Below are 11,393 nucleotides of genomic sequence, written 5' to 3' on the forward strand. Positions count from 1 at the left end.
CCTATTAGACACTGTCTTACCTCACTACTTAACACTTTTCTGAGTAACCGTACAGAACTGGGTATATTTCACAAATGATAGACGATTCTGATTGATGTGGTGCCTTGCTGCTTTCTCCCAACAAATCTATTTATCATTTCTTGAAAGAAAATATACCCATTTATAGCAAGATGATTAACACTATGAAGATTTGGGGTGTGACAAGACCTGGGGTTTGGTTCCTTCTGTGCCCTTCTCAGAGCAACATATCAGAGAAGAAATGATGTTGATGTCTTTTTACTGGTGATGTTAACTTTGATTGCTTGACTACAGTGGTGTCTACTGTGTTTCTTCACTTTAAAGTTGCTATTTTTCCATTCATAACTAATCAGTATCTTAGAGGAAATACTCTGAGACTATATAAATAACCTATTTTCTTAAACTTTTGTGTACTAATTTTAACATCCATATCAGTGGATTTTGCCTATAATAATTATTACTGTTGTGTTCTAATGGTGATTTTCGCTTTCCTTCATTCCTTATACATTTATTCTTAGTCAATTAAGCTAAGGGTTTATCAATTTTGTTAATCTTTTCAAAGAACCAACTTTTGACTTTGTTGACTTTTCTCTGTTTTATCTGTCTTTGCTTTAATCTTTATTTTTTTTTCCTAGTGCTTGCTTTGGGTTAATTTACTTTTTTCCTAGTTCCTTAAGTTATAAAGTTAGATTGTTGATTTGCGATCCCTCTTTTTTAGTATAAGCATTTATGGCTTTAAATTTCTCCCTTAGCACTGCTTTTGTGGCATCCCATAAATTTTAGTCTGTCGTGTTTTTGTTTTCATTCATCTCAAAGTATTTCTAATTTCCTGTGTCATCGATTGTGTCTGTTGTTTAATTTCTACAAATTTGGGAATTTTCTTTTTTTCTTTATATTATTCTAACTTCATGTTGTAGTTGGAGAAGATACTTTGTATTTGTCTTTTAAAGTTTATTGAGACTTAATTTGTAATCCAGCATATGGTCTGTCCTGGAGAATGTCCCCTGTGCACTTGAAAAGACTGTAGATTCTGTTGTTAGGTAGAGTATTTTGTGTATATTTAATAGAGCATTTTGTATATATGTCTTAGATTTAGTTGCTTTATTGAGTTGTTGAAGTCTTCTATTGCTTTACTTATTTCTGCCTGGTTGTTGTATTCCGTATTGAGGTTGTAGGGTGTTGAAATCTTCAACTATTATTGTAAAATGGTCATTGCTTTCTACAGTTCTTTCCATTTTTGCCTCATATATTTTGATGGTCTTGTTATTAGGTATGTAAGTGTTTATAATTGTTATATATTGCTGTATTAACTCTTTTATTAATAATATTTTTTTTTTTGTCTTTTCTGGCCTTTTCATTTAATGTCTATTTTGTCTGATACTAGTATAGCCACCCCTTTTCTCTTTTGGTTACTATGGTAGTGCCCCCTTTAGCTGCAGTTTTGCTTTTCATGGTTTGAGTTATCCCCAATCAACCACAGCCTAAATATAGATGAGTATAGTAAAATAAGATATTTTGAGAGAGAGACCAGATGCATCACAATAACTTTTATCACAATATATTGTTATAATTTTTCTGTTTTATTATTGTTAATTAATAGTAACTGTTAATCTACTTTTAATATCCATTTATAAAGGATGTGCCTAATTTACAAATTAAACTTTATCATAGGTAGTATGTGTAGGAAAAAAACATGGTACATGCAGTTGGCTCTCTGTATTCCACATCCATGGATTCAACCAATGTGGATTTAAAATACTCAAAAATAATAATACAACAATAAAAATAATAAAAATTTAAAAACCAATGTAATGTAGCAACTATTTACATAACATTTACATTATATCTGATATTATAACTAATCTAGAGATGATTTAAAGTATATGGGAAGATGTGCATAGATTATATACAAAGACTATGCTATTTGATATGAACGTGAGCATCTGTGGATTTTGTTATCTGCAGGGGGATTTTGAAACCAGTCCTCCATGGATATCAAGGAATGACTTTATAGAGTTTGGTACTATCCATGGTTTTAGGCATCTACCGGGGTCTTGAAACATATCCTCCACTGATAAGGGGAACTGCTATATTTTCATGGAATTTTTTTTTCCTCTTTCACTTTTACCTTGTTTGTGGCTTTTGGAGACAGCAGGGAGTTGGATCATGCTTTTTGTTTGTTTAATCGACTTTCCCAATCTCTTTGTTTTGATTGGAGAGTTTAATCCATTTACATTTAAAGTGAGTCCTGATAAGGACTTACTTCTGTCCTTTTGCTATTTATTTTCTATATGCCTCATTGCTTTTTGTCCCTCCTTTTCTACATAAATGCCTTCTTTTGTGTTTAATTGATTTTTTAGTGAAACATTTTAATTCTCTTCTCATTTCCTGTTGTGTATATTCTATAGCTATTTTCTTTGTATAGATTATATTTAATATCCTGAAGTTATAGTACTATAATTTGAATTTATACCACCTTAACTTTAATAACCCTCAAAAACTCTACTTCTTTACAATTCTGTCCTTACTCCTTTCAATTGTTGGTGTCTTTAAATTGCATCTTTATGCATTGTGTGTCCAAAAACGAGACTACTATTTTTTTATTGCATGAGTCTCTTTAATCATGTAGAAAACAAAAAGTGGTATTACAACACAAACTTACAGTAATACTAGCTTATATAATTTTTTATGTATTTAGCTTTACCAGATCTTTAATTCTTCATCTGACTTTAAGTGACTGTCTAATGTCCTTATATTTAAACCTGAAGGGACTCGCTATAGCTTTTCTTGTATGACAGATCCAGTGCTAATAAACTCCCTCAGTTTCTGTTTACCTAGAAGTGTCTTGATACCTCCCTCATTTTTGAAAGATAGTTTTGCTGGATTCTTGCTTTACTTTTTTTTTCTTCAGCACTTTGAATGTATCAACCAATTGCCTTCTGGCCTTCAACGTTTCTTATGAGAAATCTTCGATAATCTTATGAGGGTTCCCTTGTATGTGATGATAAGCAAGCAAAACAGACTCATTGCTGATATGGAAAAAGTTCGAGTGGTCTTGATAGAAGATCAAACCAGCTGCAACATTCCCTTAAGCCAAAGCCTAATCCAGAGCAAGGCCTTAGTTCTTCCAGTTCTGTGAAGGGTGAGAGAGATAGGAAGCTGCAGAAGAACAGATGGAAGCTAGGAAAGGTTGGTGTGTGAGGTTTAAGGAAAGACACCATCTCTATAGCCTAAAAGTGCAATGTGAAACCACAAGTGCTGACACAGAAGCTGCAGCAAGTTATCCAGATATCTAGCTAAATAATTGCTGAAGATGACTACGTGAAACCACACATTTTCCTTGTAGATGAACCTAGAACTTTCTTAGAAAGGAGAAGTCAGTGCCTGGCTTTAAAGCTTCCAAGGGCAGATTGACTGTCTCAGTTTTGGCTATGCAGTTGGTGACTTTAAGTTGAAGCCATTGCTCTTTTACCATTTCAAAAATCCTAGGGCCCTTAAGAATTATGGTAACTCTACACTGCCTCTTCTCTATCAGTAAAGCAACAAAGCTTGGATGACAAGCACATCTGCTTACAGTATGTTTTACTGAATATTTTAGGCCGACTGTGGAGACCTGCTCGGAAAAAAAGATTCTTTTTTAAATATTACTGCTCATTGACAATGCACCAGATACACAAAAGCTCTGATGGAGATATACAAGGAGATGAATGTTGTTTTCATGCCTGCTAACCCAGCGTGAGTTGTGCAGCTCATTATCAACATCCATTCTGCAGCCCATTATTTCAACTTTCAAGTCTTATTATTTAAGAAATACATTTTGTAATAGATAGTAATTACTGCCATAGATAGTAATTCCTCTGCTGATCTGAGGAAACTTAATTGAAAACCTTCTGGGAAGGATTCACCATTCTAGATGCCTTGAAAAACATTCAGGCTTCATGGAAGGAGGTCAGAATATCAACATTAATAAGAGTTTGTAAGAAGTTGATTCCAATCTTCATGAATGAATTTGAAGGGTTCAAAACTCCAGTGGAGGAAGTAACTGCAGATGTGGTAGAAATAGCAAGAGAACTAGAATTAGTAGTGGAGCCTGAAGATAGGACTAAATTTTATCAGGCCCATGATAAAACATGAACAAATGAGGATTTGCTTCTTATGGATGAGCAAAGAAACTGGTTTCTTGAGGTAGAATCTACTCTTTGAGAAGATGCCATGAACATCGCTGAAATAACAGCAAAGGATTTAGAAAATTACATAAACTTAGTTGATAAAGCAGTGGCAGGTTGTGAAAGGATTGACTCCAATTGTGAAGAAAGTTGTGCTGTGGGTAAGCAGCATGGCATGTGAAAGAGAAACCTTTCTTGGAAGAAAAAGCCAATATGGCAAATTTCATTGTTTCCTCATTTTAAGAAATTGCCACGCCGGGCATGGTGGCTCATGCCTGTAATCCCAGCACTTTGGGAGGCCAAAGCAGGCAGATCACTTGAGGTCAGGAGTTCAAGACCAGCCTGGCCAACATGGTGAAACCCTGTCTCTACTAAAAATACAAAAATTAGCTGGATGTGATGGCAGGTTCCTGTAATCCCAGCTACTTGGGAGGCTAAGGCATGAGAATTGCTTGAATGCCAAGATCATGCCACTGCACTCCAGCCTGGGTGACAGAGCAAGACTTCGTCTTAAAAAAAAAAAAAAAAAAAAGGAAAGAAAAAAGAAATTGCCACCGCAGCCACTCTCACCTTTGGCAACTGCCACCCTGATCACTCAGCAGCCATCAACATCAAGACAAGACCTTCTGCCAGCAAAAAGATAACGACTTGCTGAGAGCTCAGATGACCCTTAGCCTTTTTTGGCAGTCAAGTATTTTTAAATTAAGGTATGTACATTTCTTTAGATATAGTGCTGTTACACACTTAATAGACTACAGTATGGTGTAGTGTAAACATAACTTTTATATGCGCTGGGACACCACAAAGTTAGTGTGACTCATTTTAGTGCAATACTTTTGTTGCAGTGGTCTGGAATGAAACCTGAAGTATGCCTGTATGGAAAAAAAAAAAAGAGGCTATTTGGTTGAGACATGAAACATTGTTTCTTGAGAAGCCCTGGTCTATTGATGTAGAGTAACCTTTCCTTCATTTCAAGTCTGACCATACTATTTGATTGTCCCATGAATAATATTCATTTACTTATACCATTGCAAACACCAAATTGGTGTTCAGTTTTTAGAATTTATCAATAGACAAAGTACTGAAGACTTAAGTATAGTTACAGAACAGACTGAAAATGTTATAAACCCTGTCAGTGTAAAAGAAATGGTATAGTTGATGGACATCAGCTGAAAGCATGTTATAGTTTAAAAAAAAAAAAAAAAGCAAGAAGGAATTGGAGGCCAGAGACACAGGGTGATGGAGTCACCAGGGTTGCAAAGGCAGAGGTTGATGGAGCCACCATGGACCTAGAGGACAGAAATACAAATTACTGAGGATTAGTTACAGACCTTGAAATCGAATTTCCCTTGCTGGGTTTAGAACTTGCTTGGAATCAGTGACGTTTTTATTTCTTCCAATTTCTCCCTTTCTGAGTGGGAATATCTATCCTAGGCCATTGTATTTTGGAAGCAGATAACTTGTTTTCTAGTGTGAGAGGTCCACAGATTTAGAGGAATTTTGCCCCAGGGTGGATTATGTACAGAGTCTCATCGATTCCTGATTTGGGTTATAACACTTGGGACTTTTGAGCTGATGATATTTAAATGAGATTTTGGACTTAGACTTGATACTGTATTGGTTGAGACTTTTGGGGATATTGGGATGGGGTGAATGTTAGGATGGAATGAACTATAGTGGGTTGAGTGGTGGCCCCTAAAATAATATGTTCACATCACCTATTACTCTTGCTTTATTTGGAAAAAGGGTGTATGCATATATAGTTATGAAGATAAAATTAAGAATCTTAAGTAGATCATCCTTGATTATCTGGGAGGGAACTAAATCTAATGAGAAGCGTTCTTATTGGAGTGATTCAGATAGAGATTTCACTTACACAGAGGAGAAGGTGATATAAAGGTGGCAGAGGTTGGACTGATCAGCTTCAAGCCAGGGAATGTTAAGGACTGCCAGCAGCTTCTAGAAACTAAGAGAAAAGCATGGAATGGATTCTTCTTCAGAGCCTCTGGAGGGATCATGTTTCTGCCAGTCTTGATTTTGTACTTCTGGTCTTCAGAACTATGAGAAATTTTTTGTGTTTTTTTTTGCTTTGTTTTGTTTTTTGAAATGGAGTTTCACTCTTACTGCCCAGGCTGGAGTTCAGTGGCACGATCTCGGCTCACCGCAGCCTCTGCCTCTGGGTTCAAGGGATTCTGCTGCCTCAGGCTCCTGAGTAGCTGGGATTATAGGCATGTGCCACCAGGCACGGCTAATTTTATATTTTTAGTAGAGACGAGGTTTCTCCATGTTGGTCAGGCTGATCTCAAACTCCCGACCTCAGGTCATCTGCCCACCTTGGCCTCCCAAAGTGCTGAGATTACAGGTGTGAGCCACCACGCATGGCCAATTTTTTGTTGTTTTAAGCCATCGAGTTTTGATGGTATTTTGTTATAGAGGCCACAGGAAATGAATACAGTCAGGTCCCCAGAAATGCGAACTTTTCCACCTTTGGAAGGGATATCTGAATCAGATTGCCTGCAGCAATAGTAGTCTGCTAAGTGCCTCTTCCTCAGTCCATTCCTATTCTTTCAGGGTTGAATTACGTGGTTACAGAGCTAGAGGACTCTTGACTACTAGGCAGTGCAGCTGCATTCACTGTCATCTCCACATGGCGTGAAGGCACAGTCCATCCCATTAGGCCCTTAGGAGTTCTGGAATAATGGTTTAAAAGTCTAATTAGAGTTTCTTGCTTAGAGATCATTCCTGCTTTGGGCATCGACAATTGTCTTGCCGCTCCCAGGACCACTGCTTTATGTAAGAAAAAGGAAAATTGAGGTGATGTAGCTAAGAATTGTACAGTGATAACATCATGCTCCTCCACTCCCTCTCCCCCATGTCCAGGAAAGTGGAGGAATCTATGGAGCGGGGACCTTCCTTTAGCCTCCTAAGGTTGAGTGTGAGCATTCATTTGTGAAGGGTACATTTGTTTAGCCAACAAATGTTTCTATTTCCCATTCCAGTTCTCTATCAGCCTGTTACTCTGAGGATGGTATCTGACATGATATGTCTATTTGATACAATAACCTCTTTGCTTGTTTTTGGATAGTACGGGCTACAAAGTACATCCTTTGGTCTGAAGACATGTAACTTGGTGGGGGTGCAGTACCTCTGTTCCAGTCATCTTACAGTATTTTGAGCTTTTGTATCTGCCATTGGGTATGCAAAGCCCAATCCACCGTAAATGTCTTTTTCCAAGAATGACCATTTATAGCCTCCTGGGGATAGTGGCAGTAGCTCAGGGTAGTGTACTCGTCAACTATGTATGGGAGTGGGGGGACTTTTTTCTGGGGAATATATGCCAGTCATCTGCAGTCTCTTTCTCCCTTTCTGGCAGACAGGATGGCTCTTTCTGGAATTTTGTGCATCAGGGGGTACAAGAGGAATACATCAATGGCCAGCCCATCTCTGTCTGCATTACTGCATATCTCCCATATCTTTTTAAAAAATTTTTTTTTATTTATTTTTGGAGACAGAGTCTCACTCAGTCGCCCAGGCTGTAGTGCAGTGGTGCGATCTCAGCTCACTGCAAGTTCCACCTCCCGGGTTCACGCCATTCTCCTGCCTCAGCCTCCCGAGTAGCTGGGACTACAGGTGCCTGCCACCACGCCCAGCTAATTTTTTATATTTTTAGTAGAGACAGGGTTTCACCGTGTTAGCCAGGATGGTCTCGATCTCCTGACCTCATGATCCACCCGCCTTGGCCTTCCAAAGAGCTGGGATTACAGACATGAGCCACTGCGCCCGGCCAATATCTCCCATATCTACTCATTTTGGGGACCCAGATAGCCACCTCAGACAAGCATGCTGGGACATCCACTTGCTGGTTCCAATCATCTCCTGATCCTGAAGGAAGTTCTTTTGATGACCATCAACATGTCCTACTTTAATTCACCTCTTAAATTCCCATAAGGATTCTCATAAGCCATGCCTCATTAGTAATCCATCCATTTATTATTTATTTTATTTACTTATTTATTTTTGAGATGGAGTTTTGCTCTTGTTGCCCAGGCTGGAATGCAATGGTGCAAACTCAGCTCACTGCAACCTCCACTTCCCAGGTTCAAGAGATTCTCCTGCTTCAGCCTCCCAAGTAGCTGAGATTACAGGCATTCGCCAACACACCTGGCTAACTTTTTGTATTTAGTAGAGACGGGGTTTCACCATGTTGGTCAGGCTGGTCTCAAACTCCTGACCTCAGGTGATCCACCTGCCTCGGCCTCCCAAAGTGCTGGGATTACAGGCGTGAGCCACCGTGCCTGGCACATCCATTTAATAGTCAAGTTTTTCACTGCCTATCAGCCTGACCATATGGCCAGGCAAATGGCCACAGCCCATTCATGGGTGTACATCCACACATCAGGGTTATGTTTGTTTAGTTCATCCATCATTGCAAGGAAAACAGTGTACAATTGAGCCCTTTGAGCTGATTTGTTGTTCTTCAATCAGTTTCACATCAGTCAGTCATAGTGTGACAGCCTTCTAAACAGGATGCTGGCTGATCACCTTTGAACTGCCATCATCTGTAAAACAAGCCACTTTTTGGTGGTCAGTGAGAGCTCTTTGTAAGACACTAACAGTTGAAAAGTAGGATGTGGCAATAGGATCTGGTAGCTTCACAGATGGTTCCAAAGTTGGTCAGGAAGGAAAGGGGAGGCCAAGCGTGATGACTCATGGCTGTAGTCTCAACACTTCGGGAGGCCAAGGCAGGAGAATCACATGAGTCCAGGAGTTCAGACTCAGACTCAGCCTGGGCAACATAGTGAGACCCCCATCTCTACAAAAAATGAAAATTAGCCAGGTGTGGTGGCATGCCCCTGGTGATACTAGCTACTCAGTTGGCTGAGATGTGGGATTGCTTGAGCCTGGGAGGTCAAGGCTGCAGTGAGTTGTGATTGCCCCCACTGTATTCAGCCTGGGTGACACAAAGTGAGACCCTGTCTCAAAAAAAAAAAGTTTTCTTCTGTTGAATATGGTAAATGTCTTCTTGCATTCCTCAGCACATTCCTGTTAAGCCATTTTCATTTTGTTATTGGTACTCGTTAGAGTGTTTCTCTGACATTACCCAAGACATGGGTATTTTAGGCTTTAGGTTTTAGGATTATGTTATGTCCTTTAGTCATAAAGACAGTTTCAATTAATGCCCAGGAGCAAACCAATAATTGTCTCTCTAATGATGTGTTCTATACTTTCTTATCTGGCCCATGGTCCCAGTGGTTGCTGCTGGACAGCATTCATGGGCTTTTTCCATAAGCTCCAGTCTGTTTAAGTATGAGTTGCAGATACTTCTAAAATCATATCTGAGTGTATATCGTAAGGACCCAAAGGCATTAATTGAGCCACTGCAACTTAGATAATAGCCTGCTGTTGTTTAGGTTTCCATTCATATGTGTCCTTTCAGGTAGTTTTACAGATTGGATTTAGCACTAGTCCCCAGATACAGAATTTTTCTTCTGCAAAACTCAAGCAAACCAGGTGCAGTGAATGCTTCTTGTTTACTTTCATGGTTATGTAATAAGAGCAATTTAATTTTAGTTGCCTGTAGAATGTTATGGGTGGTTCCTGCCCAGGTTATTCATAAGAATTTCACAGTTTGGTTAGACCCCAGGGTATTTGCTGGATTTATTCCCTAGCCTGTGGTATTCCTGTGAGCCACCACTATTTTCAAGTCAGCCCTAGCTTGTTCTTAGGTTTCTGATACCATCATAATGTCATCAATGTAGTATATTATTGTATTCTGGACCTGTATCAAGTCAAAATCTCAAAATCCCTTTGAAACAAATAATGGTAAGCTGATGAATGCAGATAAAACTGCAGCAGTGCAGTAAGTGTAAATTGAGATCATTCCCACTAGAAGGCAAAGTGCAGTTGTTTTTTTCCTGAGATTGGAACCAAGAAAAAAGTATTTTCAAGATCAATCAGTATGTCTGTCTCTCTGTCTCTCTCTCTCTCTCTCTTTTAAATTGAAACAGTGTCTCACTGTGTTGTCCAGGCTAGTCTCAAACTCCTGGACTCAAGTGATCCTCCTGCCTTGGCCTCCCAAAGTGCTGGGATTACAGATGTGAGCCACTATGTCTGGCTGAGTATGTCTCTTTTAGATTGTTGTATTTTGAGAACTTCTGAAACCATGTCAGAGACTGCTGATGCTGTAGATGACACTACATTATTCAAGTCTCGATTATCTGTTGTGAGTTTTCATGAGTCATTCACCTTTTTCACGCATGACACAGAGAATTTGTTGGTAACAGCACTCCAGTGTCAAACATGTCATTAATTCATGTGGTAAATCTCTTTTGGTCCACCACAATACTGTTTCAAATTAACAACCTATGTGAGTTGAGGAAGTTGCATAGATTCTCATTTAGCATGTTCTGACTGAAGGGAAAACTAACAAGCTTTCTGCAGTATAGTAGCTGAAGTTTTCCCTGGTCAGACATAATATCCTTCCTCAAAACATATTCAGGTAATGTGGATGCAAGTACTTCACATGACTCATTCAAACATACTAATTTTCATCCAAATTTTAATTTAATCCTATCAACCATTTCATCCTCATATCCTGTCTTTCTAGTTATTGCCCCTGCTAGGATTTTACCAATAGGTTTTGGAATCAGAGGCACTGAATTCTATGTCAGGAACCCCTGGAAGGTTTCTTTTTTTACCTTCTATTGTACATACAGGTGTGCATATGGCCTTCAGTCCCTACTAGGAGATTAGTTAAAAAAAAAAAGCCCTGGTTCTGTGTCAGTCCTCATCCTGATTAATTTGGTAGCCCATCACCTCTGATGATTTGAACTGAGGTTCTTCGTTGTCATTTTTGCCTCCCAGCTTGGTGCATTCCTTGAAATTAGGGTACATAGAGTGTGTTTGTTTAGGGCCCTTCAGTGTTGGGGGACTAAGAGGAGCTCCCATTGGTAAACCTAACTTCTGATAGTGCAACATTAAGACCTTTGTGTTAACATCAGTGTCCATTTTATTCATCCCATCTCTTAGTAACTTTAAAACTTCGTCCTGCTTGGGACTTCCTTGACTATCTGTTTTGTCTTTACCCATTCACTTGTGATTCAGTCTTATTTTCTTAGCATCTGTAAGACCCATATTAAGAAGCTGAGACAACAAATCTGACACATTTCTTGGACCATTGATAGATTTTGCAGCAGTTATATCAGATGC

General features: G+C 38.9%; 1 protein-coding gene across 4 annotated transcripts in view; it reads left to right on the forward strand.

The window, feature by feature from the left end:
- Nucleotides 1–11,393, forward strand: part of AKT3 (AKT serine/threonine kinase 3) — a 356,898-nt gene that overhangs the window by 214,413 nt on the left and 131,092 nt on the right. The gene's annotated exons all lie outside the window — the stretch shown is intronic.

The sequence above is a fragment of the Nomascus leucogenys genome, chromosome 5 (assembly GCF_006542625.1).
Source record: "Nomascus leucogenys isolate Asia chromosome 5, Asia_NLE_v1, whole genome shotgun sequence".
In the NCBI taxonomy this organism is placed as follows: domain Eukaryota; kingdom Metazoa; phylum Chordata; class Mammalia; order Primates; family Hylobatidae; genus Nomascus; species Nomascus leucogenys.